General features: G+C 36.6%; 1 protein-coding gene across 2 annotated transcripts in view; it reads left to right on the top strand.

Moving 5' to 3' along the window:
* Positions 1-3,739: 3,739 nt before the first annotated feature.
* Positions 3,740-27,688, top strand: part of LOC149803151 (protein Tob1-like) — a 34,213-nt gene continuing 10,264 nt past the window's right edge. Inside the window, exon 1 of one of the 2 annotated variants that reach the window (XM_089952770.1) lies at positions 3,740-3,818. The gene's annotated coding sequence lies outside the window, so the exon portion shown is untranslated. Of the gene's footprint in view, positions 3,914-27,688 lie in introns of both variants that reach the window. The other variant, XM_089952769.1, reaches the window with a different exon arrangement.

Genomic DNA, 27,688 nt, shown 5'->3' on the forward strand with positions numbered 1-27,688 from the left:
GTGGCCGAGTGATCTAACTCTCTCTCTGTTACGGATCACTGCCATCTCACCTCTGTCTGTGTTGGTTCGAGTCTGGGATTCGGCCAATGTAATTTGTGAGAAAACTTGCAAGTAGCTCCTCGTGGGTCGGTAGTTCTTTCCGGTGTATTTCTGGGTTCTTCCTCCACCATTAATACCGGCCGCCATCTATAGCCTATCGTGTGCTGAAAATGGCGTTAAACCCCCACAACAACCTCTGTGAAGATCGACGCCATCGTTTATTATATCGTCCTTATCATTGCTCCCTATATTATTTACGTCCAGTGTCATTTTTTGTTTTATTTTAGTTTATTTTTCATTTTTTATTTTATTTTATTTAAGGGGTTGAGGGGAGTAGAGTCGAGCAGTTTTTCCACAATGATTACGCTTATAAACACTGGGTCACAAACTGTCTCATATTTACCGTATACATGTACATTTTTCACGAAGTCTAATTCAGCACTCCCTACAGCCAGGGATAAGCTGTTAGGCCGATAAACGCAGATGTTGCTATACACATTCAGGATAGGAATGACCCGTATGGACTTTTACAAAAAGGTTGTGCCCGTGGCAAGTTAGCTAGTCAGCGGCATATTGCATCTGACGTATTATTTGCTACTAGAATAAAAAAAAAATATTATCGCTGGGAAGGATTTATAAGGCAATCAAGTGAAATGTATATAATACGTAACAAAAGAGTGCATTCCTTTAATAAATTGTAATATATATATATATATATATATATATATATATATATATATATATATATATATATATATATATATATATATATATGTGTGTGTGTGTGTGTTGGAAAAAGAAAATAAGTCAACATATATAACAGTAAACCCTTTAAAATTAAATGTTAACGCTCGTCATACATAGATACATACAATGAAGTATGGATGGATGAAGGGATGGATACAAATACTTACTATAGTTTCATGTAAGTACTGATGTAGAGTTAAATGTGAATATAAATGCAAAGATAAAACAAAAAAAAAAAAATTGAAACACAATTCCAAGCGTTGCCGTCTAGCTCGTTCCACAAGCACGCTAACTTACCTTCGAGCAAGCAATTACGTAAGACAGCAGTTAAAAATGACGTGAATACTTACTTGACTGATTATGGACAAAACAGGACTCGTACATAAAAAAAAAAAATTCTGGCATAATCTGAGAGGGTCACTGAAGCTCAAACCTGACTAGCGAGGATTTCAACACACGATAGGGTAACCGGGCTTGAATAGCCACTGGGGTTTTCTGTCTAAAGTTGATGCCATCAGAACTGTATAATCACTATTTTTAAACAAATGTAAAGAAAAAAAGTGTTGCCATTTTCAGGTGTAATTTAAAGTGTCCCGGATCCGGTAAGTTGCCTTTACTTATTCATTTACCCGGCGGTGCGCTATTTATCTTCGGAGTATAAAATGGTGGATGTACATGAGAGCCAACTTTGAAGATCGATTAGAAATAATCACTAAACGAATCGTTCAGCATTATATCGGTGTGGTGGGGGAGTGAGTCTTGGGTATAAAGCAACTACCAGGTGTTTGGCAGGTATCTGCGTGAAATAGATTCAGAAAAGTATTTTTTATCTCCATACCAAATGAGAATGCACATCGGTTACCGTGGAGCAGACGACTTGAAAATCCCATTTGACTATTGGTCTGACTAAATAAGATGCATTAAGCCAGGGGTGTCTAAAGTCCGGCCCGCGAGCCAGTTACGGCCCGCGGTAAGATTTCATGCGGCCCGCAGCTTCGGTCATATAATGTACTATTTATGGCCCAGATATGAATGAAAGGCAGAATTGTGTTTTTAGAGTTGTTCATGTCTGCCTGAGTAGCTTATATTTAGTTACACTGCCATCTGAAAAATAAAGATAATTGTGACAATGAAAATTGTTTTATTTATTTATTGTTTATTTGTTATTTTTATTTATTTATTTATTTATTTATTGTTCTATAATAGTGTATATTTGCATGTAACTTCTGTGGTTAAAAAAAAAAAAAACATCTGAAGGAACCATTGGCCCCCGGGCATCTTCACTTTATCAAATCTAGCCCTCTTTGCAAAAAGTTTGGACACCCCTGCATTAAGCCAACAGAATTCGTCTTGTAACTTTCTCTGCTCAGAAACTAGCCCATGATCTTCCGACTCTGAGTCTTTGTCGAAGGTAATAAAAAAAAACGCGTAGGCTAGTTAAAAATATTTTTTGCACTGTCATCTTTTTAAGCAATTCCTGACAAACACAATCTCTTTCTGGACCAAGTGCACTTGAAAGGGTTATTATTCGCTAGATGAATCGTATTCTTCAGTGTTCGGTCTGTACAAAATAGTCACCGCACAAGAGTGTAACCAACACTAAATACTCCAACGAAAACAAAACGGTCGAATTGGAGTTTCTAAATGTCATTGAAAATTGGCGATTCTACCTAAATGTGTCAAGGTGAATGACGACATCATCAGATTAATACAATTCAGTGTCAAATAGATGAAATTCTGTCCAAAATAATTATGCTGTAAGCATTGGCATACCATAAGATGGTGTTCCACTCGTATACTTCTGTCAACCTGTCTCGCGAAAACTGTTACATTAGAACCGCGTTAATCTGAAAATTCCTATATCCGAATATACAACTTTCTATGCGGAATAGTTTGCCGCTGGTATCACATGGTGAAATTTGCAGCCAAATATCATCAGCACCAACAAGAGGAATACTTATTAATGAGTCAAGCCTGTTCCCTAGCATGTACTGTATGTAGTTCTGTATATAATTCATCGACGCTTTATTCAAGGGGCTCTAATGACGTGGGCTTAAGCTATTATGTAATCATGATCAATACTTTAGGAGCAGTTATAGTCAATGGCAACAATATTCATTGATGATGATGATGAGCAGACATATTATTTCTAATGGATTATTCCAAGTCAGACACCCTCCCTTGTACCACACTATACCTTCAAAAAAAAAAATTACGAAGTTGTTTCCGAATGGTTGGAGTGACCCACCGGGACAACTGGAGACTTCCCAGGGGTTCTTGGGTCCCCTAGATCTGAGAATGCCAGGAAATTTGCGCAAAGACCGCCAATCTGACATGTAATGACTTGCCCACTTTCCTATGTGTTAATATAATAATATAGACTTGTTTTCCCTTATTACTTACCTTTATTGGATAAAGGCCCGGCCCTAGGGCAAGGCAAACGAGGCAACCGCCTTGGGCCGCACGCTTTCACGAAATCAACTCCGCAATGCAGTTTTTTGTTTGGGGCCCCACTCATCGCTTGCTGCCTTGGGGGCCCCGCACATCCTAGGGCCGGGCCTGTTTGGATCCAGCTGAACTTTTGCAAACTGAAAAATATTTCCGATTCATGTAACTCATCACTAGGTAGAAGTGTTTCATACACAATCCGAGTGTTATTATCAATGAACGAATGAAACCCTTAGGTCGAATGGCTTGGATTTATTTACGTCCTATCCCAAACGAAATATATATATATATATATATATATATATATATATATATATATATATATATATATATATATATATGCACACACACACACACACACGACAATAAAATCTCACTGATGTACTGATGTACACTTTTAGCCGAAGGCACAGTATTGTCCGCTATTCATTTCTGACTAGTGTCGGCCGTCTGCTCCAATCATTAAGCAGGTCTTCCTTTCAGCTCATGCATATTCATGAGGCAAGCTTTATATCGCGCACTGTGTTATCAATGACAACATAGAAGAAATTGCGTCGAGGCAAAGGCACTGCTGGATAATCGAAGTGAGTGTAGAATATATTCTAACAAGGCTTGACAAACCTCATGTAATCGTGTGTCATTCAGTAATCATTGTGATTGTACCTAGAAAGATTTAGAGGTAAGTTGCGGTAAATTATTTGCTCTCATTCTATTTTCGCATACTTTCGGTTAGGTTTTCCGTTCAGCATATGGTACATGTTTTGCCACCGCTACCTACAGTATTAACTAGTTTCACGTTGTCTTTTATGGACAGTACATACGTATTATATATTCAAAACGAACTTCGCTTCGAAACGATTCTGAATTGTACTACTGCGAAAATAATATATTCAATACAAACGCAGTTAGTGCAAACACACACACACACACACACACACACACACACACACACATATATATATATATATATATATATATATATATATATATATATATATATATATATACAGAGATAGAAAGGATTGTAAAATACCTTCACGCCAATTAATCATACTTTAAGTCGTGTATCTTTTAAACAAGATTTAGAAGCACTGGTTTTATTCAGTCTTTTTTTATTTTTGTTTTATTCTAAGCGTTAACAACGAAAGCCGTACTCTTGTCGTGCTTGCTGATTATAGTATGAAACGAAATCCTTAGAAGGCCCTGCGTGCGTTTCCAGCTTCTGATGACGTCACATCTACGTCTAAAATCTATATTTAATCAAGACTCCGCTGAGACATGCGTGTGAGTTGTTTACTACTGAAGTTAGGGGTGAGTGGGAGAAAGTGGAGATTTCTATCTCCTGCCAGATCGATAAACTGCGGAGGCTGCCACCTTAACAAACAAGAAATAATGTTTCTGTTTATCGCACTGCCTAGAATATTTACAAAAATCATAAGGTCACGTCCTTTTGTTATAGATTTTCTCTCCTGCCGTGAAACTTCTCTTCGAACGCTGCATCATCGCTGTGATCACATACATCAATAGAAAGAAATATGTCCAGAAAAGCTAAAGTTTTATTTCAGTTTGAATATTTTCAATGTATGCTTGATAAATATTGTTTCAGATGTGGTTTAATAATAATAATAATAATAACAATAATTGTTATTATTATTATTATTATTATTATTTTCTTGTATATCAAACACTAATAATCCGCATGGTATAAGGTCGTTCGTGGGTTGTAATACAGCTATAGTTCATAACCGATAAAACAATGTTACAGGTAGGCATACGAGATGTAAGCAAGATATAGTCGAGATATTTTTTATTTATAGTACGTGTACTTGTTAACCCCATCCCACCCCCACCCCCAATACAGTCTAGGGAATATTTGCAATTGTACTTAACATTTTGAAATTCGGACACTGCTTCAGTTAACGAAAACATAATACATTTATAAAATGAATGACATAAATAGCACTTCCCAAATACATGTCACTAAAATATTATCATACCATTCAGTTTGTATTCCTCCTCCGATTTTAAAATCAGAAGGCATTTTTGTTTATGGTTTTCATTCGCAGCTATATAGAGTATATCGCTGCAGACAGGATGAGATGTTGAAACAAAATATTTTGTACCATGTGCCCAATTTCAAAGTCAGGAGCTATATATATTTTTATTGACCGACACAATCCTTCTATGTAAGAACGGTATTCTCGTTTTAAGATTTCACCCTTTGTACATATTGGACTGCGAAAGTCGTACTAGAACATCGCTGAACAGTAATAGTGTACTCGTTATGAATGTGGGGTTTTTTTTTTGTAGCTTTATTAGTTGGTGATATACGGTAGTGAAGAGGAAACGTAGTCTGGCGGTGTTACAAACGTGGTGGAAAAGTCACGCACGGAGATAAAACGGGCAAAATGCCAAACATGTACGTTCAATGTACAGCAAGTACCTGAACAACGGAGTTGCTCCGATTTAAGTAAAGGAGCCTCGGTTTGAGAAGTAAAACTTATTTAATTATTTTTTTCTTCTTTTTTTTCTTCTTTTTTTACTGATACATCGGTTCTTTTGTCGTAGAGTGTAGCAGGTACTGTAAGGGTGACTTTGACATCGGGCACGATCCATCTAGAAAACTGTCTTCAGAAAGCTCGACTAATACTCGAAGCCGACATTTTGTTGTTTGGAATTCGCTTTCAGACATTTTAATGGCACCTCGTCATTACGTAAAGTTATTCAGCAGCTTTGACAGTTCAATATCCGTCCATCCTGATGGAGTGGAGGAGAGCTAGGAAGGTAGGAATGTGTAGGGAAAAAAAAGGAGGAAAATAAAACAGGCCCAAATATGGGACATATGGGCTTGTATCGTATACATGAGGGCACATACATTTCCGAAATGTGAAAAGAAAGTAGTCCCAAAAGCGATATCGCCACTGAGGCGATAGAAGTTTAATATGGCCGGATGTGTTTTCCTCCTCTGATACACTTTTGTAAATTTCAGTATCTCGTTGTGAAAGACATCATAAAACGAGCTCTCCGCGAACAACATACGTTACATGTACATGTGGCGAGTATGTGCTTGGGTAAAAGAACGCAGTTTTGTAGAGTGAATATTGTGATATGCCGACGCATAAAATGCTTGTCTTGCGCAGCTTTTCTTCCCAACCATCATACCTGAAGATTGCTTAAGTACAGACAGATCAAGAGGCGGAGACGGAGGAAAAACAGACTTCGTTTTACATACATACATACATACATACATACGCGTATCTACTAGTATAGTTTCAAGGTTGTCATTGCCAAGTCGTTTGGAAACACCGAGGGTTATATTTGTTTGCTTTTTTACATGACGGGTATTTTGGGGCAGACTTGATGTAACATCTTGCCACCTGATTGGACTCCTATTGACTTCATGCCAGAAGACCGTACTATTCATTATAGCAGAATAATGTGCACACTCTTGAAATGTAAAGATAAACGTATACCCGACAATATTGGACTGTCTTTCTGAATCTCAAACAAAACAAAGGTTGACTATCGTAATAGGGTACCCGATGCGCACACTGTGATGGAATGACCATTTCACTTTCTAGCTCAAAAGAAAACCTCAGCACACCAACCCATCCCAAAACCAAATGGTTGATCCGAAATTTAAACTGTACGCGACGATACTATATTGTTATCTATGATATAGTGGCTTTTCCCTCTTTCCAAAGCGTAGTTTTGGACGGATGTGGAACGGGCGGTAGAATCGTGTAGAATAGTATCTTAGAATCAAAATCAGTTATTTAAAAAGAAAATAATTATTTTCATAAATTGTTTCAAATAAATAGACGATATTTGGTTGTAGCGAGTGAATAACGGATATATTTCATCGATTGGATGGAAATAACTGAGCTTTCAAAGCTACGAGCTGAAAATGTGTGTTATTGACACGGAACCAGCACATTTTATTTTTATATGTATGCTCAAACGTATTGGATAGCAATATGTGTAACAGATTGAAGCAGATTCTCAAGGTAACCCACGTGATAATGTCAGCTACGTGCCGTTTATGTTCCGATGTGCTTTGTGCATATTCACACGAAAAATATCAGTAGAAATATAATTATCTTCTCTAATTCAAGCCCATACAAACACATAAGCAAAATTGTTTAAGAAAAAGGCATGTATCAACATTTGAACTTGTTACTCTTGAGTTGGAGGTGGCCACACTTACTATTAGACCAAGCAAATGAAAAAATGGTGAGTTATTTTTGTTATCATTGTTATCAATGTCTGTTGAGAGAAGTGAAAAAGAAAGTAGTTTTGGTTTTCACTTCATTGAATTACCAGAATTATATTTGGAAAGCCACTAGCTTGAATAAAATAATTGAACTTATTCTCCTCTATACATCCTTCGCAAATTGGACATGGATTTATACTGCCAGTTGGGAGCCGCGGTGGCTCAGTGTTTAGTGTGCCGGACTTACGATCATAAGGTTACGGGTTCGAATCCTACCATAGGAGCAGTTAAGGTCAGCTATCGTGGCATGTCCTTGGGCATGGCACTATTCCAATTGCCTCGGTACTAAATCACTTTTCAGGTTTGACTGTACAGGGTGCTCGACTTGAAAACCGATTTGTGGAATTTTTTTATATGATTATTAGCGGCGAACAAAATGTCCAGTTTAAAAAAAAAAAAAAAAAGACAACATATTTTAGTCAAATATATGCAGCGAGCATAACTGCTATGACAAAATACGCCGGAAATTGGAGTGCGTACCGTGTAAATACATCAGACTGCACTGTGTCACATGTGCGAAATTACAATGCCACTACTGATCAGCCCTGTTAAATTATCCGCGAATAGTACTTTAGCACTGGATGGCACTATAATGGATGGCACTATAATCGGCAAAAGTGTAGGTCACATTGACCTACTTGCCAATGTCAAGTGAGCAGACACACTTTTGTATTTACAAGCGTGAAACTTGAAAGGATGTTCATATTTGAAATCAACACAGAGGTTAGATGACATGTACTTTTCATAATGTATTGAATTACCATTCTTCGCATCTGATGTAACTGAAGTTCTTTGACACTGTTGCATGTAGGATAGTGAAACGGTGTATGCATTCATCCTGTATCACTTATGTTAGCACCCATATAATGTAAAATGTTTTGCAATGACCCCCTTTTCTTGCCAACTGGCTATGCTAGTTTTGGATTGTGTAAGCGCAAAGCAGTTTCATTGACAGAATTTTCTACTTGTCCATCCATTGCAGGGACCTTTAAATTTATATAAATTACAAGCGTGAAAGAAATGAGAACTATTCAATTAGGATAGAGTTCATGAATAAGAAACACAACAGCAATGCAGCATTTCACTCTCGTACATTCTTGAGTACTTCGTTTTCCTCGCTTATAAGTCGACACCAACTGCAGATTACGCGGACCCAAATCAGCCGTCGCTAATCATCAGGCAGATGAGGGTCTCTACAGTTTATTTGGAGTAGTCCGTAGAACCAACAACATACAGCCTGTCTTGCTGACCCATTATGAGACATCAGAGGTCATTGTTTTTCAAAGCTAGACGCGCCCAATAAGCACGTATAGACGGTACTTTTCTTAAGTTTCAATGTTACGCCTGTTCTCCTTTTTATTAGAAGCATATCAAACCACTAAACCCTATCAGATTGTGTTAGTCTTAATCAAGGACAAACGGAGCGAGAAATGAAAAAGTGGTAGTAGAGATACCCACTCCACTTGCTCTTTTCTTACCATCTAAGTGCACTGTTAGAAAAAGATTTTGTTGTTGTTGTAGGGTTTAACGCCATTTTTCAGCACAAGATAGACCATACATGGCGGCCAGTATAATTGGTGGAGGTAGAACCCTGGAAAACCCCGGGAAGAACCACCTACCCACGAAAAACTACTGACAGGCTTTCTCACGTACCAACGCCCTGAGACTCGAACTCACGCAGACAGAGGTGAGATGGCAGTGATCCGTAACGGTGAGCGCTTTAGACCACCCGGCCACTCGGGGCCCCACTATTAGAAAAGAAACGTCTAAATCATTGTGCAATCATTAATGGATCCGCAGGGTGACTACACAGACTTTGCCACAATTCGTAATGTAGTCCTTAGTTTAATAGCGTTACTTCATGAAATTTTTATCAGTTTGACCTTGCCTACGTTTTGTCTGTCTGAGTCAAAATATAAAAAAACCGTGAAATTAAACTTGTTTTCAATGTTGAAAAAAAAATGAAAATCTTGTTTCAAAGATGGTCAGGCTGACGTGTGCACATCAATCGGAACATCCTTGGACGTGTCTTTCGAGAAAGATACCTCGAATAAAATTCGTCGCCATTTAGAACTATAATCCAAACTACTTTAATTCACATGAAACAATATGACGGCAAAAGAAGACAAAGTCAAATCGGAATAGTCTCGGCCTTCGCTTTTGTAACATATGTGGTTCATCACTCCGGCCAGATGCGAATCACCATACGTATGAAATGATGCGTATTCCTTCAACTACTTCCAAGGTTATTTCACGATCTGACGGAAATTACCAGAGCGATGTTCTTATCTTCGTATGTGGGAATTTCATTGCCTGAAAATGGAGCTCTAAAATGCTCAGTATAGTCAAACGTTTCTTCGAAGCTGTAGTTCTCAAACGCAAATGGAAGGTAAACCTTTCGCATTATTTTATGTGATAATAAAGACTAGTTCATGTTGCTGCATTGACATCCACATCTAAAGCAAATCAATACGAAACTTGGTAGAAGGAGCACAAAAGTGAAGTATCATGATTTTTATGGTATTTGTATGTAATTCATCCATCATCCACTTTTCACTATTTCATATTCTTGATCAAAAAGATTTTTTTATATAAAAAAACGAAGACTCTGGTGCAGAAATAGAAAATGTTTGACAACGTGAATATTCAATCACGAATAAATCGTTAGATTTGCATTATCCATCCCAACATCATTAACTATGACGGAAAGGCTGTATAATGCACACAAGTCCGTACATGAGGTCAGCTTAAACTCCGCTTAGTGTAGTAACATATGTATAGTGAATATAGCGAACGGCATATGTTACGATCTAGGTACATAGAATGCTAAACTCAATTAATAGAGCTACGATGCCGGTAAACACCGAAGCAAGTCAAGCAAGTCTATTCCTGATTGGCCATTACCACTATTCCATAATATAAAAATAATGCCTATGATGCAAAATATAAAGTACGTATATGAGGCATGCCTGTACGTTTTGTTCACGTGTCTGCTAATCTATCCTGGAAACATCTCTTAAAAACTGGCGACCATCATTCTAGAGTTTAGAACAAACATTTCACTGGCATCCAACCTGACGAAAATAATGTATGGCTGCAGATGCTAGACATAGAACACACCTCCAGTAAATATTTTTAATACACATATTCATTACATATATACGCCATTGAAACAAAACTCGACCACAATACCTTGTTGATTTTAATATTCTATTTAATTATGTGAATATTCTTGTTACAATTCAAACCATGTATACCTTCCTTTTTGAAGAAAAATAAAATCGATAAAGACTACTTTGAGATTATCAATACTATTTACTTTGTCCAGCTTAATCATTGTATAGATCTATATACATGTTGAAAAAGTGAACCATCATACATTTACGTCACAATTTTGATGTAAACCACATTACTTTAAATTTGAAGAAGTCTTAATCACCTTTCATGATCATTAAGTCGAGATATAACATGTAATGTATAACTGCAATCCCACACAAAAATACAATTAGCATAATTATACAGGCTGCAAAAATAGTTACACAAGCATATTTTGGCATTTACAAACGATATTAGCCTTGATAAACGCACGAATAACTTGGTTCTCTTGTTGTATTCAGCTAAGCTTGAAATTATGGCCAGCAGCGTTCCGCAACCAGTCTGTACTGAGGACAGTTAATTATGGCCAGAAGCATTCAGCAACCGGTCTGTACAGCGGATAGTTAAATTAGTTGTCTTTTGCAAGATTAGTAATTTCTTAAATTTTACCAAACTAGAATCATGGAGCTCAAGAAGTAGGTTTGCATGCTATATCGATACCCTCTACTGTCAGATGTTGCAATACCAGTGTTCCGCAGATGTTATAAGCACGTGACTACTGTGTTAGTTAGGTTAGGTGTTTCCATATGCAATAAGTGAATGATGGTTCCTCGTGATGTCATGTAAGGTACATGTGATTTCATCAAATAAAATAGGATATTTTTTATGTGATAAATAGAATCTGACGTGCTTATTTCAAATGATATTTATGACTGGAACAGTTTCATTCTTTTTCTTGCCAACTCTCATGGGTCGGTGGTTCTTTCCGGGGGGTTTCCCGGGTTCTTCCTCCACCATTAATACTGGCCGCCATGTATATCCTATCGTGTGCTGAAAAATGGCGTTAAACCCTACAACAACAACAACAACCAACTCTCTCTCTCTCTTCTGAATGCATGCATCCACCAATGACCTGCAAAGCGGTTTGATCTGGATGTCTGTTAATTGACCCTACCGCCTCTCTACCGACCCCATTAACCCGCACATAATAACTGACCATCGCATGTAGACATTAATTGCTGATAAGACCTAATTATTTGTTCAGTCCGTGGACACTCAGACGGCTAGCTACCCGTATTTAAGTTCAATGATACGGTAATTTTCAGTATAAAAAAAAAAGATTTAAAAAGACTGAATTTTATGAAACTTTTAGGTTAAACTCTATATCATCAGCACTATTAAATTTTTAATTTTCATTAAGAAATTTTCATTTTAAAAAAAAATGTGCTAATATAGTAGGAGGCGTTATATGTCCTCTGCGGAAGGGTTAATACCTGACCGCTATACTGCTGCGTGTTGACTGACCTCGATTGTACGCTTATGTGGCTGTAACGACACAATGAATAAATGTCAGTTGTAAACCAATAAATCATTCAGCACTTTCTCCTTAAAGGGCTGGACATATCAGTCCAGATTTGGAAAGCTATAGTGACAGCCACCTCCAACAAAAACAAATATTTTGTATTTAGACGGCTTCGATTAAATGACTTCGTTTTTTAAGACGAACATCTTTCATTCTGTATTGAAATTGTTTTCGAAACAGACAGAATTTAATAGTAGCCAAATGATAAAACTGCATGACACTGGCATGACACAGTAATCATACCGATTATAGTTTCACGTCCTACATCCGCAGAATATGATTTCAGTCAACGTGTTTCTGATACGGTCAACTTCAAGCGCTTCTTTAAGAACACTAGGAACATGTGGTAAGTATTCTGTGTATTAAATATAATTCAACAGCACATCATCGTACACTTTGTTTGCATAACTTTTAACTAAACATCCATCTTTCATAATGATTTCAGGCCATCTTCAAACTTGAGTATTGAACCGAGAATCTGATGCTAAAAGTGTAACATTTCATTGAATATGATGGTGCCTTGTAAAAGGAATTAGTGTGGAAGATGTTAACAAGTTTACATTTTTAGGGATTGCATTTACAACTACGGACCGGTACAGAAACGCACAAAAACACTTCTAAGACAAACTTCTTAAGCTGTATCTTACACTTGATAATATGTATCCTGACATACGTAAGTCGTTTGATGCAGCTCATTTAGCATGATATATCTCCCGATATGTGAGTCACTGAAACTCACCTTGTATTTATTTGGCCTTACTGAATACGGATTTTATGTTACAAAGTTGCTTACCTTGTCGGAAGTTTGGGCAGCTTGTGCCCAAGACAGTAAGTAAAATGGAACGTGAAAATATTGAAGCCGAAACTGTTGTGGTTTATTCTTTCTATAACTACTACCAGCGTGCCCCACAGTACCGGATTGCCAAATAGGTAGAGTATGCACCTGCCTGTGGGCCACACGCCATTTAGGGGCCCCGCGACAACGGATGAAAATAACTTTGATAACACGTATCAAAGGGAGGGCCTCAAGATTTCGACTGCCTAAAGGCCTCCATAGGGTTTAATCCGGCACTGGTTGCCAACGACTATTACATGATGGAGAATACACATTTTACAGCCGAGACAAGCCGTTTTGGACAACATATTGCTGGGAAAGTATACAAATTGATTTTGCTTTAGTTTTGCTGGAGCTGATTAGTAGAGACCGTTCAATTGAATATATATATATATATATATATATATATATATATATATATATATATATATATATATATATATATATATATTGTGAAAAGAGTCCGTGCAGAGCATCCAATCTTTTAAGATACTTAAATACAGGACCTGAAGAACTATATAAGACGGAAGAAAATATATTATGTTCAGTTGAGACATCTGAATCAGACTCCTCAGAAACGTAACTGAACTGAGAGATCGTTGGGCAAATACCTAGTGGTCTGGACTGAGGGATATATTGAATTTGACGGACTGTTGGATATGTTGGCGTATTTTGTCAAATATAACAGTGCCTATCATATCAGTTTGTTCAGAACTGACTTTTGAGAATGTATATACCAACTTTTGAGAATGTATGTATATATATATATAACGAATGCATCTTTATTTATCCGAATCATATGAATGTGTGGATTATTTAAATCATATTATTATATTTTAAGATAATAAGAACATTGAGCTTTTACGAAAATACGAACATGGTCACATTCCTTGAAAACTGAAACAGTAGCTGGAATAGACAATAAGCAATTATTTTACATGAAAAAGTATGTCACTAATGTAATGAGTGAAAGATAAGTCGTATTTTATTATTGAGTACTCATTAGATATGGGCCTTACTGAAAAGTGCGTCCGTTCTTATTGGACGATCCCCATTGTGAATAAAGGAATAGGTCTTTTTCGATTATCATCTGATTCTACCATTCTTAAAAATTTGGTACATTTCATTTTCAGGGTTTCGAAAGTAAGGCTTATTTACAGTGCATTGTTATTTATACTGTAAGGTAATAAGCAACAATTACATAACACTGTTATTGTTACTGTAAGTAAATAAGTAAGAATTACATCATCCTAGTATTAGTCAATAAGTAACAACTACATCACACTGTTATTCCTAGTGTAAGGTTATAAACAGTATCTTGTAGGTGTCTTCTGCATAAGGGTTAATTAATACCTGACTGCTAGACTGCTGCGTGTTGAATGACCCCGATTATACACCGTATGTTTGTAATGACACAATGAATAAATGTCAGTTATGAACTCATAAATCATTCAGGACTTTCTCCATCAAGTGCTGGACATATCGGTCATATTTTGGAAATCAATAATGACAGCCACCTCCAACAAGAATAAAGCTTCTTTATTTAACCAACATCTTTATATTAAGCTGTTATTCGTATTGTATGGTAATAAGTAATAGTTATATTACACTGTTATTCCTGTTGTAAGGTATTAAGTAACAATTATATTATACTGTTATTCCTATTGTAAGGTAAAAAGTAACAATTATATTACACTGTTATTCCTATTGTATGGTAATAAGTAATAATTATATTACACTGTTATTCCTATTGTAAAGTAATAAGTAACACTTATATTACACAGTTATGCCTGTTGTAAGGTACTAAGTAGCAATTACATAGCGCTGTTATTCCTATTGTAAGGTAACAAGTAACAATTACATTACAGTTATTCCTATGGTAAGGTAATAAGTAACAATTAAATAACACTGTTATTCATTATGTACGGTTACGTGTTTAAATAACACTGTTATTTTATATGTGTAAGGTTACATGTTTAAATAACTCAGTTATTCATAGTGTACGGGAATATGTTTTAAAATACTGTTATTCAGAGTGTACGGTAACGTTAAATCACACTGTTATTCATTGTGAACGGTAATATGTTTTAAAAACAGTTATTTTGCTGTTTCACCATTGCATAATGATATTATGTTTCAAAATGGAGTGTAATGTAAAAATTGCAAAGGACGAACAAGTCTCAGTACATAAAGCTTATTATGTAAACTTGTATTTCAAAACCGTTTCCACTATGCAAAGGCCATCTTTTCATGGGTTTTTTGTTTTGGGTTTTCTTATCACAAGGACTGATTCCACCATACAAATTTCACCATTTCGTGGATTGTTATACAACATAGACTGATCAACGTGGGTATGTGAGAAAGTCTTTGCCAGTAGCTTCTCCTGGGTCGGGAGTTCTTTCGGGGGTTTTACCAGGTTCTTCCTCCACCAATTATACTGGCCGCCATGTTTAGACTATCTTGCGCTGAGAAATAGCATTAAACTCGAAAACAACAGCATTCCACCGTAAAAGGTTCACATTTTTGACTTCTTCTATCACATACGTGCTTAGGGGCCATCCATTTGGTGCGTACACAAAAAATTCTTGCAGAGCTTGACCCCTCCCCTTCCATTTACACATGCGTACTTTTTTACACACACTCACATACACCACCACCTTGACGCACGCCCCCGCCCCCCCCCCCCCATTTCTATAGAACGATCTATATTTAATCCACGCAGAAACGATCAAGGATTAATACAGTTAACGTGTTTAATAAAACAGATAGTCCACCGACGTTGAATGTCTGGCATGAAAGAAATAAGCTGCGTAACTTTAAAAAAGTCTATCTAGTGTCCGCTAAGATTCAAACGCGGACAGACCCATTCGAACAGGTAAATACGTGTTAGACAAATTATTGTCGAGGTTTCACCCCCACCCCTGTTTTCTATGCGTACGTACATTATCAGTAGACCACACACACACACACACATATACGCAAGCGTATGCATTTGGGTTAACCCCTCTCCCTCCATGCGTACCTACTAAATGGACGGCCACTTACCGGTATGCAGATCATAGACTACCTGAAAGCAGAATCTCTGCATTGCACACGTATGTTTGACTTATTTTCAGGGATACTTTAGTTTGAGTTCTCCATGCACTTTTATTTAGGGCCCGATCAGTTCAGGTGTCCGGGGGGTGGGGTGAGGTGTTTTCAAAAATTCCAAAAGGGCCCAGATATTTCACGAAAGTGCGCCAAAGCAAACGCGGGTGTGTCTATTTACTCAAAGTGTGTATAATATCCAATAATCACACGCAAAAATAAAACGATGTCATATTTCAAGTGAGAAGTGACTATACCTTTGTTTCTATATAATTTCTTTAGTTTGGGGGGGGGGGGTCTGGAAACCTCGGAAACCCCACCACCTGATCTTAACCCGTTGTTACATGGTCATTTTTGTGACGCGGTACAGAATAAAATGCATGACCAAACACCGAATGCGACTAAAAATGTATCCACCAAATTGTTTCCGTATCACATGAGAGTGTAAAGTGCTCTATATGAACAGGCAGACGTGTTTTTAATCCACAAGGCTCAGACAAAAAGAAATCATATAAAAAATGCGGAAGAGGGACTCAGGTAGCCGAGTGGTCTAAAGCGAGGTTACTTCTGTCCGCGTGGGTTCGAGTCTCGGGCTCAGCCAGCGTGGGTATGTGCGAAAGCTCTCCAATAGCTTCTCGTGGGTCGGTGATTCTTACAGGAGTCTCCCGGGTTTCTTCCTCCATTATTTATACTGGCTGCCATGTATAGCATATCATGTGATGAAAATGTGACTTTAAATCACCCACTCCATCCCCCATAACGAAAGGAACAGCAGTGCACTATCAGACCATATCAAACGTTTCATATATAGGAGGTATTTTCTGTGCAAATAGCAAAAATGAAAATGGCGACTAAACCCAATCAGATACAACAAGTGTTGCAGCTCTAATTCCACATAGAACTGCAGTACCGATTATACTCCCATCTAAGTCGATCCCAACTGCAATAACTTATACCCAGATAAGTCGTTACATAATGCTCCAGCAGATCAGAGTGTAATGTGTTGGTTCTGCTGCTTACGCACCACAAACTGCATGAACCCAGATCAGCCGGCACCTAGTGGACCGGTAGATCTGGCTCTGTACATTTTGCGGTTGAACTCGACTTATAAGCTGGTTTTAACGGAACATTGCAATGTGATTACACTGCATCTTATTCTAAAACCCAATCAACATTTTTCCTTCAACTATCATCTGTGAAAGTGGCGAATATTGATAATTTCACGGAAATTTATGGGATTTCAGTTAAATTGTGCGTGCTTTTGTATATTTCGAAAACAAAACAAAGCCCACGAGATTGCGTGTCAGTGTTTAACGTTACATTTGCTCGAGTATGCGACTTTCGCTTTAAATAAAAGCTTCAAACAACCTTATTAATAGCGGTCGCGAAACATCGGGCCACATGATTTTCGCGTCGTCTAAATGTCAGACTGTCAATCATACCTGGCTTGCGCTTCGAATACACTGGCACCACGCTTCACCCTTTGCTTTCGACCCGAGCTGGTGGCGGTCAGGGTACTTGTAAGTCCATATTTCGTCCGCTCTCCTTTTTAGTAACGAAGGAAGGATTTTGTGTATATTCGGACATATGGCATAATCTTACGGTCTTCAAAGTCTCGTGACGTATCCGAAGTGGAAGCTCACTCATAACACAAGTTATTTATTCATTCATTTTCACGGTGGATCATACAGTAGACACAAAACGCAATTATAGTGGATATTTACCGTATCATTTACCATCTATAATCAGCATGACATTGACCATATGTTAAGAATGATAAGTGATTTTTTTTTAAAATGAACTTTGAAACACAAATTTTTTTAATTCCTGAAAGCAATTCTTATATGTTCTGTTCGCTGTATAGCCTCCTATCAGATGGTGAACAATTTGCTCATGGGTAAGCGTCCATGTTGTGAAAAATATAGACAAATATTAGTACTAATATTAGTATCCCTACTCCTACCTCGTGGACGGGGTACTAACATGAGCATATACGTGTCAATGGAGCAAGCTGGGTGTGATTTACACCCGGCGCTCTTTAAGCCTAATATCAACAATTTGAACATATTCCTTGCATATTATGCAATAAATTGAGAAGTCCTCTTATTTAATACCGGAAGTATCGCAAATCATTGTAGAAATAGTTATAAAACTCGTTTACCTTTTTTATCCGATATTTTCGTTTAGATCGTCCTCCATATTAATTCAAATAATGATTACTTTCGTTCTCATCCTCGTTTGTTTGTTTGCCATATAAGGACATTGAGGCCTTATTTGGAAACATAAACAAATCGTAGTAAAATCTATGGCGCGGTTTGAATCAGAAATTCTGCGCATTGAAAGTAAATACGGTTTGTCGGCAACTTTGATCCACCAACAAACCATTATTCGCCGCTTGATTGATAATAACATAGCGTAGAATGTCCAAATATGGTCTGGCAAGCCTTACATAGAAAAGGGGTCACGGCGAGTCTCGCATTATCTGTCATGGTGGACACGGTGAAGTTAGTGTAACCATGCCAATTTATTTTATCGTGTAAGGGCTTAATAAATTCAAAAAAGCCAAACTTCTTTCACAGCAAGATTATACTGGTGTAGTAGATTTCTACACTATTTGTTTTTCTAACTTTAGTGATGATTTGTTTTGCTCCATTACATGATATGGGATTAGTTCGGAGCCTCAACCACAGCAAATCAAGTTGAGGCTACACCATCGTAGCTAAGACACATATGTGAAACATGTATGGTGGGATTATTGTTGAAGTGTTTGCTTACGTAAAATTCTCGATTTTAAAAACGTTCAAGTTCAATAACAGAAGAAATATATTCAGAAAGTTATGTATTGGACAGAAAATGACCCTTTCAAACACAGTGACGAAATATCAAAATATCATCCACAGATTCCTCGTGTTTCCAAAAAGACGCGTTTAATGTTGACCATATCAAACGGACGTTGACTGAAATTGATGTAAAATGTGGTTGTTATTGTCACTGTTGTGATATTTGTATAGATTGTAAAACAATACAGTCGTATATACTCGTTTACAACTCGAGTCAAACTGCAAACAACAAAAGATCCTGATCTGCCGTAGCATAATGTGCATGCAGATCAGGGTCTACATCATTTGTTCTACTTATTACTTCTATCCAACTGTACAGACCCAGATATGCAGGCACGTTATGCAACGGCAGATCTGGCTCTGTGCAGTTTGTTGTTGGACTCGTCTTACAAGTGATTGAATACGGTCATCTCCATAATTTCATGCATTACAGTGTCCCAGGAGAGACAAGGAATGAGGTTTTGGGAACCGTTTATCATTCGATAATGGTGGAAAATGTTAGTTTATCACATGACTGCTGTGTTATTTTGGGTACTGTGCCCATATTTCTATTATTCTTTTTGTGGCCTTTATACTGAATACCTCATGGCGTCAGAAATTACGTCATGTTTGGCAAAAAACGCAATAACGAAGGTATCAGTACGCATTTGTATATAATTTCACTGCGGTATTATCCAGTTTCGTCGAAACAAATCTGTAAACTTTCGTCACGTGATGAAATAATCTAGCATTTGTGCTCATTTAATATGAAATTTATGAAGCTTATCAAACAATTTCCATTGTTTGCTTGGTAAGACTCGCAAACGATAGAAATTCATCTCATTTCATAAATTTCATTTGAAATGAGCACACATTGACAATATTAAACATACCTTTTGAAAATATCGTTTAAATTACAGAACAAATATATTGAGTTTTGCGATGTAACATTGTTAGATTGGTGTGTAAACACAGAGGTTACAAAGCCGCCCCCCCCCCCAACATGTAACTGGGATTCATCTGGATTCATGTTCGTTCGTGTGGATAATCTAAACATATACATCAATAATGACCTTGCGTGCGGCTTGATATTGATAATATCTGCATTAATTAATATTGGGCTGGTAGACAGCTTTGTGTTGAATGAACCCGATTCATACACTCTGTATGTGTAATATTCCACTGACTGATAGAAGCTGTGTTGAATGATCCAGATTATACACTTTATACGTGTAATATTCCACTGACTGGTAGACAGCCGTGTGTTGGATGACCCCGATTCTACACTATGTACGTGTAATATTCCAGTGACTGTCACGAGCATATGCCAGTCATAAACTAATGAAGGCCTTTATCCACAAAAGGCCGAACACATCACCCATAAATTGGAAACCAGCGACGGCTGCAGACATAAATGAAATGGTTCCATATTTAACCGGATTCAATCAAGGGTCTGGTTCGCTAAGACGAACATCATGCATACCAGTGACGTGGAAAGACCGCTTTCATTAACATACATCGAATTCTTAATGGTTTCCAGTCAGTAAGAATGAATGACCGTATTATAGGCACAATAACCATACCGATGTATAAAGTTTTAATTATCTCTAACGTGATTTTGATCATAGATGTTAAAATGACTTGACCCTAGTTTTTCTTGCAATGTAGTCTCAATGGGAGACAACGGTATGATGAAGTCCTGGGAACAGTTTGATGTTTCGTCATTCAAAATACGTTGGAAAACTTTGATTGAAAATATGTCCACATTTTAATATTTCTACTTCTACTTTATTTTGATCGCCAAGACTCGCAAAACAGTAATTGCTCAACTTATTTCAAACAGTTCGTCTGAAATGAACACCGATGTGAAATCTTTTATGTCTGATTCTAGTTATGCATGTTAAGTAGTTTTTCCACGCACGATAAAATTACATGCTCTTTTGATTCACATCTCTCTCTCTCTCTCTCTCTCTCTCTCTCTCTCACACACACACACACACACACACACACAGCGAGCACGATTAATTTTTAATCTAACTTGAACTTTTCTTAAAATGTTGAATTCTCCCTTCCATCGGTACAGTGCCGGATTATCCTAGTAGCAAAAGTAACATATGCTACGGGCCCCGCATAGTCAAGTACCCCGCGCTAAATGCTTACAAGCTATTAATTACCTACATGTAAATAATACTATTGCTGATACATGTATGTTTTGATATTTATGTGGGGGTTTTTTATATTAAAAGTTAGGACCCCTTTATAACATATGCTACAAGCCCAGCACTAGCTTAATCCGGAATTGCATCGGTATGCAGAAATACTGTCATATTATATTAAAACGTTGTACCAATGACCTATTGATGTAAATTTGGATTTTATGCTGCTCTTATTTTTAATCATCTAAAATGCTTGTTCACTCAAAAGGATTGTGACCTTTAAACAACCTTGAAACATATGACAACATAGAGAGAGAGGGAGGGGGAGAGAGAGAGAGACTCGGGACATGTGAAACAAAAGCAAGCATCAAATAAAGATGCGATATGTCTACTGCTAATCTTAAAACTGATCATAACAAACCCAACATAGAATATTGATGTTCCAGGTAAATCCCCCCCCCCCCTTCTTTGCGTTTTGTTGGCTTCGCTTATCGATTGCAATTTTCTCCAGTAAAAGCAGATCTGCTCAATGTCAACCACAGTAAAGGATTCTCCAGCTAAGTTCTGTTTCCTAATTAATCCATCACTGAAAGGCCGCGTGATATGATGTCTTCCTCATTCTTGAAAAAAATGTAAAACAGTAGTATAGGGGTTTCAGTTGCAAGCGTTCCTGACTTAAAATCACTAGGTTGCGGGTTCGAATCCTGTCCAAACAAGCTCACGGGAGCTGCCGCGGTGTTTCGTTGGGCAAGGCACTTTACTCCAACAACCTTTCGCTCTATGGTCTTTTATGTCTTTATGTGTTTCTAAACATCATTGAGTTAATCTTCTAAAGTATTTCTTCTGTGGTTTATGAAATGGTGTGCGTGCTGTACATCAGTATAGCCTTGTACACGTCTGTCGATTGCAAGAACTGTATGTTGCAAATAAACTGAAGTTTAATTCATCCTGATATTATCTACCATCATTGTCTGTGCTCTACATTTGCGTGGATACATGGGCATGGTGAGGGGTGTTTTTTGCTGTGGGAATAACTCCATTTTGCAGTACACGATAGGCTAATCATGGCGCCCAGTGTAACTAGTGGAAGAAGAACACTGGAAAAACGCTGGTAGGAACAACCGACCCACGGAAAGTTACTCAAAAGCATTCTTACATACCCACATTATCCGAGCCCAAGACTCGAGCCCACACCGACATAGGCGAGATGGCATGATCGGTAGCGCTTTTGACCAATCGGATACCCGGGGACTTTGGCTGGGTTTGTGGAAGATATGAGTGAGCTGAAAATAGAGTAGCACAGTTACTATATCAGAGAAACCATGAACCGAATTATTGCTTAACATTCAAGAACAATAAATATAAGCAGTTACATTAGCCGAATTTTAGTACATTCATATTAATTTCCTTTCTGTAATACCGGGAAAACGTTAAATATGGTACAGGTTGTTGTTTGACCCTTTGCAAGTGTTGATAAAATATATGAATATGCTGTTGATACCTCGAACTGTACAATAATGAATGTCTACCAAATAAACAGAAAAAGAAAATTAATGAAAAAAGAAGAAAAAAAAAACGGGTTGCCAGAAAAGAAAACAGAAAGATTAAGAGCTCTCAATATTACACGGTTCTCTTTATTGAGCAGAGCTTGTATTGACGATAAAGCGGGCTTCCGTTATTACACGGTTCTCTTTATTGAGCAGAGCTGGTCTTGGCGATAAAGCAGACTTCCATTGAACATAACATAAGAAGTGATGTGAAAATAAAAGGGTGTGATCGATATTTTCTTTACGAAAACAGTCTTCCATTTTGGGTTATGTAAATCAAAGGCATGGATTTATTCAATTCATCGCCAACTGTGTCGATAGATCTGACTTGCGGGCTACTTTGATAAAAGTAGCTTGTTCGGGGCAAGAAAACTCGATAAAACCTGTTTCTTTCACTTAAGATAGTTTCGTCACTAGCTCCATGTCTCACAAAGTGACACGTTCGTTTAATATATGTCCAACATAGAGACTTTAACGGCAAAAGTTTATAATGGATGAATATTTATGAGTTCCAATTTGAATTTATTACCAAATTTGGCAATGAGAGTAGTTTAAGCTCGCCAAATTAATTCCTTCTATTGGAGCCGATTTTACTCCTGGGTCTACAAAAGTCAATTTTCGATTCAGCTTTCGTGGGCTCGCATAGATAAGAGGTTTCGAACATGATCTTTTTCGGCGATATACGTAGGTCAGTTTGGGTCATGTTGTAGTATTGGACAAATTGAAATCCAGTATACCACTATCTGGAGCAATCGAGAAAGAAATTTGTGGAAGAAATAAACGGGAACTTATGCAGTCAGTATTACATAGTGCATTACCGAAAAGAAAATGAGGATCCGAAGATGTATCTGTCCATGATAAGATTTCGTCATGTATCTTTTTCTTTGTGATAAGTTTTCATTATGTATCATATTTTCTGTTAAAAGTTTTCGTCGGTTATCTTTTTTCTTTGTCACGTTTTCGGCATGTATTTTATTTTCTTTGAAACGTTTTCATCATGTATTTTATTCTCTGTGGCAAGATATGATACTGAATTTTTTTTCTCGGTCACAAGTTTTCATCATGTATTTTATTTTCTGACAAGTTATCGACATGTATTTTATTTTCTATGACAAGTTTTCATCATGTATTTTATTTTCTATGACAAGTTTTTATCATTTATTTTAATCATTTTGACACGTTTGCAGCACGTATTTTGTTCTCTGAAACATATTTTAATCATGTATGTTATTCTGTTTTCATCGTGTATTTTATTCTGTGACAAAGTTTTCAGCATGTATTTTATTTTCTGTTTTAAGTTCTCATCAAGTAGTGTATTCTCTGACAAGTTTTCGACATGTATACTATTTTATGTGACACGTTTTCATTATGTATCTTATTCTTTGTGACAAGTTTTCATGTGTTTTATTCTCTGTGACAAGTTTTCATCGTGTATTTTATTCTGTCTGACAAGTTTACAACGTATTTGATTCTCTTTGACAAGTTTTCATCATGTATTTTATTCTCTGTGACAAGATATGATCGTATATTTTATTCTCTCTGACAAGTTTACATCTAGTATTTCGTTCTCCCTGACAAATCTGCATCATGTGTTTTATATTCTCTGACAAGTTTTCATCATCTATTTTATTCTCTCTGACAAGTTTTCATCATGTTCTTTTTCTCTGACAAGTTTTCATCTTGTATTTTATTCTGTCTGACAAGTTTACAACGTATTTTATTCTCTTTGACAAGATATGATCGTGCATTTTATTCTCTATGACAAGTTTACATCAAGTATTGTATTCTCCTTAGACAGATTTTCTCATGTGTTTTATTTTCTGTGACAAGTTTTCATCATGTATTTTATTTTCGTATTCATCATCTGCACACCACTTACATGATTGATGGGAAAAGTGTACTTTTACATCATCAGAACATAACACAATTTATACCATGCCAAAATAGCAAATTTATATCATTGTCTTTGCATCGCAGCAGCAAACCAATTAGACATGTCAGAATTGAGGGTACAAATTATCTTCTTTTTAATATAAAAAATAAACATAATTTCCTGAAGGAAATGTTCTATGTTATACGTGTTATCTTTCCGCTCGATTCATTAGGATAGGACATTTTCTTTCTCAGATTTGTCAAACGTTCATTCTTAAGACTTTCTTTCTTCATGGTGATCATGTCATCATTTGATTCGTGTTTTAATAATAAAAAAACAATATTGACAATACTAATAGATGGAAGAGAGTTCAATGATTCCAGTTTGTGACTGCCATCTGATTTTAATTCGTCTTATTTCTTACAACTAGGTCTTATAAATATCTTTCACAAATCTCTTATTTAGTTTTTCTTGTTCGGAGTTCAGTTATTTTCTTCTCTTCGAAAGAAATTAGAATTTTGTATGGCACTTATATAAGTTTTGTGGAAATATAAAAGTTGTATGTGTGGTAGAAATAAACTACCATGTGTTATCTAAAACAGAACCCTGTAAGATGTTAAGATGTTATGTTCATGATAGCCTCTTCACACACACACACACACATACACACACACACACATTCTTGTAAAACCTACAAAATGGAGACATATGACTTTTACCACCAAAACGGGGACATTTTTATTTTAACAAATTATGAGCGATAAAGATCTATTTTAATATGCATTTCATATATACATGTCATTTCTAATTGATTTGTGGTTGATTTCCAAGAAACACTGTATGAGAATCTTTACCATCAGAACGGGGACACACACATATACACAGTGTTAGAAATTATACAATCAGATAGGGGACAGTCAATAAGTATGTATTTTGATTCTAAATAGAAATCAATTCAATCAAAATACTGCAGTAATCTCACCTCATGCACATAGTTCCCATCCATATTAACAAACAAAATTAAAATTATCATGTTGAATTTTATATAATGTTTCTTGTATATATAAGTAAAAATGTACGTCCAGGAGTTTGAATAAGTTAAACTGTCAAGAGTTGTGTGAAAATACAGAGAATGCATTCCTTCTTCTAAAACGAAAAACAAAAAATCTGCATGCCAATCTTCAGTTAAAATAATTTTATTGGCAAGACTACGGTTTAAAATTTAAAATGTCCCACAAAATAACACATTTTTAACTTTGTTTTATATTTTTTAAAAATTGCCACTTTAATGCCACCATTCATTAATAAGCCAATGCATGATAAGATCTCTTCGATATGAAACAAATCAAAAATTTATTTTGTATGATGGCATGGTTTAGTTTTACTGAGCTCAGGTCAGAGCCGCATAAGTTTTCCTGGAGCCAAATAGTCTCTATTAAAATCTAATTGAGTGGATTGATTCCATGTGCAGTATTCATTATAGAGACTGGTAAATCGTACAATGGAATGATTGAGAAATGGCTGTCCCGTTATCTGGATACACCTCTTGTTCTTACTCTGATGGTAAATATGGTGTAGAGTTACTGGAGAAACGAGGTTTTAAATCATGGTTTGACTGACTTCAGGTAGCGTAGGAAAAATAGTTCCTGGTGTTTGGTGTTTGAGTTGTGATTTGTATTGTATGATAGTTAAGTACCGGCGCTACGCTACGGAAATATAGTAAGGAGAAACATTGCAGTTGTGAGGTAGGCGGGAAATTGTGAAGTTGTAATGTTAATGCGTAGTTGTGATATTGGTCGTATGCATTAATTAGAAGGAAATTATTATAGTTTGTTTCATTTGTTCACTAAATATACCTCTTGCATGTAAATATACCTCTTGCATGTAAAAGTATTAATGTTCTGCCTTTCGCTGTGTGAAGTCAGTTGTGAATTTAATGTTGCGTACTTGTAGTCATTGATTGATTAGAAAAAAATTTACGACTGTTATTATCGGGTCCTTTGAAATAGGGGAAACAAGGGACTTATGGCAAGAAAGAAATGAAGCGATCAAGAAGGAATAAAGATAGACAGAAGTAACAGAGAGAGAGAGAGAGAGAGAGAGAGTATAAAAATGTACTGACTAAACGAGGAAAGAATGAGAAATATTCGATAATTTACCGGAGTCAAACAGAATTTATCTGATTGTTTTGTTTCACATTATTTAGACTTCATCCAACATGCACATTTATGATACATCGAGAAATACTAAATATGTGTATGAAAACTTGTATTTTTAGCGTCGTGGCTGGTGCCATCTACAAGTCCTTACAAAAGTTCTTTTTATATCTTATTGGCTCAATCTTAACTTGTCGGATTTAACTCTAATGCGGTTAATTGGAAAGAAATGGTATTATGTTTTGGTTACCATTTAGACTGTTCGTTATTATATTTCTAACTACATTTGAATGAACTAAAATCAATGTTGATATTTTCCAGTATATTATCCAAATCCAAATGTGCATGGCTCAGGGTTAAATAGGAGATAAAATATACAAATACAGATGAATTGCTAGAATCTCTTGTCCATCGTAAAAACCGTGTATAATATCTGCATGAAACCTTTTATTCAGTTTTCTTGCGTTCCCGATCTGATTTGGTTAAATGTGTTATGAACGTTGGACTACCCATTAATAAAATATATCGATACTGCTCTGTGTAAAAATAGAAAATATATTATATATATTTGTCTATGTTTACATAAATGTTTTAATCCTGTTCATTACAAAACGGGGACGTCCCCGTTTCGAGGTGTGTCCTCGGTCTGTTGGTGTGTATTAACACTGATGTCCCCGTTTCGCGCCTTTTACAAACGCACACACACACACACACACACACACACAAACGCACGCACACACATGCTGAATGATAGACATGCTGATTAAGTATACATCGGAATTTCAAATGAATTTCGAAGTAGTATCCATACGAAATATCAGCTTGTGATTTTTTTTTCTTCAAATATTTAAACCCATTTGTCGGTGGATGAATGGCTAATGCGTTCAGCTCCTGCTCAGAAGGGTATGGGTTCAGTGACCACCATCATGCATATCAGATACGTGATGTGTCCCTGGGCCATACACTCTGATATACTTGCCTCGGCACGATATATAATCTTCAAAGTGTTGTTGTGCTGTGAAACTCCAAA

This window comes from Sinohyriopsis cumingii, chromosome 3 (assembly GCF_028554795.1).
Source record: "Sinohyriopsis cumingii isolate HCF-2022 chromosome 3, ASM2855479v2, whole genome shotgun sequence".
NCBI lineage: Eukaryota > Metazoa > Mollusca > Bivalvia > Unionida > Unionidae > Sinohyriopsis > Sinohyriopsis cumingii.